The sequence below is a fragment of the Trachurus trachurus genome (assembly GCF_905171665.1).
Source record: "Trachurus trachurus genome assembly, chromosome: 15".
NCBI lineage: Eukaryota > Metazoa > Chordata > Actinopteri > Carangiformes > Carangidae > Trachurus > Trachurus trachurus.
In genome coordinates, this window is record NC_139906.1 from 13,291,436 (window position 1) to 13,297,435 (window position 6,000).

Consider the following 6,000-nt stretch of genomic DNA (forward strand, 5'->3'; position numbering starts at 1 on the left):
GCACCGATGACTTCATACCAGAGCTGGATGCCAGTGAAGGGGGCGAGGGAGGGTGTTGAAAGCAAAGAGGTGGATGCACTAGAGTGAGTCCTGAGTCTGAATCTCCCCCTCCTCCCCGACATCAGGACACCCCGTTTCGTTTTCCTCCCTAGTCTCCCTGGTTGTTCTTTCTATTTGATATGAGGCATTTTGTTAAATATTTAAAAAAAAATATAACTTGAATGAATAATTCAAAGGCTAAATTTTAAAGTATTTTATCCTGACTGACCACATTATTTACTGCTCACTGTTTAAACACTTCCTCCTGCTGTACACATGACAAAACAAGACGCATTATCAAGCATTAACATGTTTATTTAACTGCCAACTACAACACTTGGACTCAGCACCATGACAAATTCCACTACCCCACCTTGTGGTGTTTGCATCCAAGCACAGATTCACAACTTGTAAATCAACATTCAGGAACATGCTGTCGCGGCGACCTAGTTCACGTCGCCGGCGCCGCTCACATCCCCGTCCCTGCCCAGATCAGTCAGCCCGCTCTGGCTAAACGGCGATGGCAACGACTTGCACTGCTTGCCCAAGCCAATGCATGCTGGGTACGCAGATGGAGCGGACAGAAGGAGACGTAGAGAGAGTTAGGAAGTGAGAGAGAGAGAGAGAGCAAGAGAGAGAGAGAGAGAGAGAGAAAAGGGGGAGAATGAGAGAGAGGGAGTATGGGAACTGATGCTCACAACAGATGTTTGCCACAGTTCCCTTATTGCAGTTACACTCCTCTTGGCTTTTTATCAAACCCACAACAGAAGGAGCAGTTGCACAATATACATCTTGAAAACTGACATCTAAACTAAACAATGCTGGGAGGCTTAATAGAGAAATAGATTGAGCAATTTGTATCATCTATTAAAGGTGACTTTACTGATACTAACTAAACAAAGTCTTGTAGTGTTCGCCGATATGAAATAAGCCTTTTTTTATTGGATTTCTATGGAGAACAAGAGAGAGAGAGAGAGAGACGGCCCTGGTTTTGACCTTGCGTGTCCAATTTGAAAACCACAAAAATCAAACATGAAAGCAAAGGACAGTGAATCAAATTAGAAATCCTCAACGGTGAAACATCCACTGTTCCGGTAAAAAAAAAAACGCATCACATTCCTGCGACTGTGACTACTTCTGATGGGAGTAAACAGCCACACTTGATCATCCATTTCGAATTCGATTTAGGGCCACAGGCTCGGCTCAGTTAGCCACTCATCACAATGAGTAAAGATGTAATCAATGCGCTCCGCTGTGAGACAAGTATTGGATTGACACAGTTACCCTCCCGAGATAAATGGAGATTAGGAAGGCTTCTCTTGGCCGTCTCGCCAGGCGCAAACCCACGGCGGCGACGCAATCACAATCACTCCGTAACGTTCTTGTTTTTGTCAATACACATAATATGAACTTTGATTTCTATTTCACGCCTCAGTCCCGACACTCTGTTTATAGATAATAGTGGGTGGCTTTGACATTATGGTGCAGAAAAAGCCCCATGCCTCTGGTTTCGAAATGCCCTTTTTTTTTTATATGGCTGAACAGATTTAACGCTACTGTGAGAACAGCGTGATTCACCAACCTCTGATCTTTTAACTTCCTCGATGTGAATCACCCTCTTCTACACATTTTTTTAAGAGCAGCTGTGGTGACTAACTGCTCCAGACGCACACAAAAAAAAGAAAGAAAGAAAGAAAGAGAATAGCAAAGAAAAATCCCCCGTCTTCTTTGGCAGAATGATTTCATTGTTGATAAGGAGAGGAGACGCAGCTTAAGATGTCTGCGGGACAAATGGTGCACATCAGAAAATACTGGTATGTGATGTTCCCCACATTGCCCCCTGAGAGAGTACAGAGTCATTCTTCTCGGGTAAAAAAAAAAAAAAAAAAAAAGGAGGGAAAAAGTGTTTCCAAGCGAGCCAGGGTCGGTGGTTTGGAGAGGTTGGAGATGCCAACATGTGGCTCTCATTCTGAGGGTGGAAACAGAGAGCATCACTGCTTCATTTAGGAATCTATTATATTTTGTTTCCCAATCTCAATGGAACAAATAGGAGGCTTTTAATGTGAAGTCGGCGGTGGCAGCGAACAGAAACCTATGGTTTCACTTCTACAGACATGCAGCGTCTGTGTTCTTTTTACATGACTGAGAAGAAATCACACTGACATTTGAGATAATGCAAATGACTAAACATACAGCCATGTAACATAACCTTTCTCTCGCTCACTCCATTAGGAATGTGAAAGTGAATTTCTTTTGAATGTCATTTCATAGTTTTGCAGTCGCAGTCGGACTGAGACAGCGATTGGAAAAGTTTGCATTAGAAGAGAGTCTGGCTATTGATATTACGGACACAGAGGAAACAGTTACGGGACAGGGAATGCTTGAAGCGAACTACTTTATACAACATGTCATCCAGCAACGTCCAAAAAGCTGTCTGCTGTGTTTATGGCAGCTCCGAGCAGTGGTGAAAAGGCAGCAGCCGGAGAGAAGGGTAAGATGCTATAATGGAGAATAATGGCGCACACTTTTGAACAGTGTGTCCTTGAAGGACTCAGTGTGTTGCACTCATTTGTACAAGGAAAAAACTGACAGAAGGGGTTGTGTGTACACCTACATCCCTCTTGATACAGAAAGTGAACGTACAAGGTTTCAATTAAACACTGTCTGACCAGCAGGTGAGTGAGTTTAAGGAACAAGAACTAACCCTTTATATAAAAAAAACATTATGGCAGGTTATAACCTTCTGAAAGCCGACAGATTAATTGATGTTGAGTCTCACTTATCTTGAAACATACAACAAACAGAAGGAAAACACTTGACTATTCCACAAAGACAGATGAAAGAAACCCTCGGCGAGAGGCTGCAGTGAGGTAGCTGCTTTATCTCATTACAGAAAGGAGACAATACTATCTATAGTGTCTGTATCACTAGAGCATGAACATGAGCTCAGTGTGTGTGGACACATACACACACACACACACACGCCAAGGGAACATTCGGAAATTTAGAGGCTCCGGTTGGTGGTTAAGTAAAGAATAAGTAATCCAAAACGAAAGGAAAATCTTTTTCTCAAAGCATGAACACACACACATAAACACACACACACACACACACAGATATAAAATGCACATCTGCACGCAAATCAATCCCACTACCCCCTACCCAGGGCTCTGAGGAGCGCTTCAATTTATTACAAACTCACTACTTCATCTCGCTAGCAATCTGGAAACATCGAACTCAAGTCTCATTCAGCCATCAACCGAACCTCCTCTCAACCACACACACACACACACACACACACAAACACACACACATACTCGCTCTCTCTTCTCGACAGGCTTCAAAGCTGAAGTTTGGAGCCTCGGCTGGTCCCAGGGCTCCCTTTTGACACACACAAACACACTTATGCAAACGATCCCTCTGGCTTTTCACTGAATTTGTAGCAGCAGGCTTGAAGAAGCTTGAATGCTGCTGGAAACTTGTTTTCCATACAACAAATCTTTTTTTTCATGGCTACAACATCAACCTGTGGAGTCAATACATTCAAGCATGTACACACACACACACACACACACACACACACACACACACACACACACACATACAGACAAAGAAACGTATCCCACAATCTAAATAACCAGCTTCTGATGACCAACGAATGTGAAGCCAGCACCTCAGAAGAACAGAGAGTAAGAGAGAGGGGGAGTAAAAGGGTAAAAGAGTTCATCTTACCCTCGCAGATCCTGTCCAGCCGCTGGCGTTTGACTTTATGTTTGTCGACCAGTGCCATCCTGTCACAGCTTGAACCGCTCCCTCGTCTCTTGGTTTTCTATCCAGCTCCCCTCCAGTCCTCCGAAGTCTCAGATCCTCCAGATGTTAATGAGCTGATTTATACCTGAAAAGGACAAATGATCATATCAGAATAGACAAGTGGACATTTCACAACTTAATTTTGCTGGTTTTCATTCCAATTCTAATCTAATTATCTTTTTTTTTTTAACCGACTGATTAGTTGAATGGTTCAAGAGGGGCCAGGGAAAATATCTAACACAGTTGAGTCATATCTGAGATGTCTTGAAATTTAGAAGTACAGTCACATTGCAGGTCACACATAAAACACACACAGCCATTATAAATGCAGTGTCAGAGAGAAAGAGAGAGTTGTGGCTTTAACAGCTCTATGACCGCGTTGCATGACTTTAAATCATCATAATCTGATATAACCGGACAAATAAATAGCCATGATTTCCCACGAAGAGGCATCACAACATGTTGAGGATTCATCATGTGACAGTCAGAGGTCCTGCACGGTTGTTGCCGTCTCACAGTCTTGGGCAGAATCACTGAATTTGCAAAAATGTGAGATTTGCCCTGCGGGGTCCACTCTCCACTAGAGGGAGCTTCATCTCACAGAGCCGCCACCACCACCATTCATTTAACGTAATGATGAAATGTCACCTCTGCAATCAAGAGCCCCATCACCGATGAATGCAGAGCGAGTGATTAAATGAGGCGTTTTACCAAACATTTATGTTCAGTCACTGAGGGTCCTGTAAAGAGCAGCAGCCTCCCCCTCACTGATTCATTCCTGAAGCCTGAGGGACACGGCACAGTTTTTTTTTTTTTTTTTTGGAGACAGACACAGACAGGGGTAGGTACAAGAACATGTGCACATGGGTAACTATGTGCACATACGCACAAAAAGACAGGCAAGATGACACGCAGAAATGTAGTCTCACACACACAGACACAGTCTAAGGGCAGCGAGTCACACGGAGGAATGTGGGTCAGTTAGTCAGCAGACGGGAGGAGGTTGTATCAGCAGAATAAAGACATGAAAAGGGGGTTGGTGGGAGGGAGAGGAAAGTACTAGAAAAACATCATCTAACGGGATGAGTACAGTGTGACGCCATCCTCCTCCTACATTTTCACTGTATCTCTTTCACTGCTTTTGCATTCGCCTCCGTTTCTTTCCATACTGGCCTCTGGGTCCAATCCTAGAGCGCTACATTTTGAGAATGGCTCTCACTTGACTATTTATGTGATGATGTATTGATATTTGCGCTATGACTGCAATTATAGCTGTTACGTTCTGCTGGGGTGGAGGGCAGAATAAGCAATATGGCTGAATGATGAATTGATGCATAGCCTTTTTATTTGGCCAGCTGTTGGGGGCATTTTCCCAGCTGTGGGAGACTACAGGAGGGGGAGAGGAGGAGGAGGAGGAGGAGGAGGAGGCTGTGCAGTGCACTGCAGTTAAGTAAATTTAAAAGACACGTTACTGTAGGTGCTGTATTTCTGCTGCATTCAACACACTCTGAGCTACTATATTTCTGCCTGCTTTTCACAAGTCAGCTGCGGCTGCCGCTTCCCTCCTCCACAAGGTAAGCCTCCCTGCCAAAGAGCCCAAGACCCACATGTGGGAGTCAGAAGAGAAGTAATTGAGCAAGAGGGAAAGCAGGAAACAGTCAGTCAGAGGCGGGGGAGTCACGCCGCCTTGTCTATGAATAGACCGGAGGAGACATGCACGGGCATCAGACTCTGTGCTGCAGAGCACCAACACTATAGGTCATGAGAGCATCTGGCCATTTAGACACTATAAACTCTCCTGATATAGACTTTTCACAGCCAACTGCCTCAGTGGACAAACTCATATAATAACATATGGGAATGAAATGCATCACAATATGATACAAGATTTTTTTTTTTTTTTTCATCTTTATTTTATGTTAAAACTGCAACTTAGAGTTAATATTCTGAAGTAGTTTCAACATGGAGCAATAATTTGAATGAGATTATAAACTGAGCCAATGTTATAATATTCAGATTTGGTTTTATGATGATAGGATCATAACATGCCAAGTTTTTAGTTTTCATTGTGTGATAATTAACACAATTAATTCCACTGCCCATTAATTGGATCACTTATTGATATACCTATCACATTTGTTTTAGGATGAC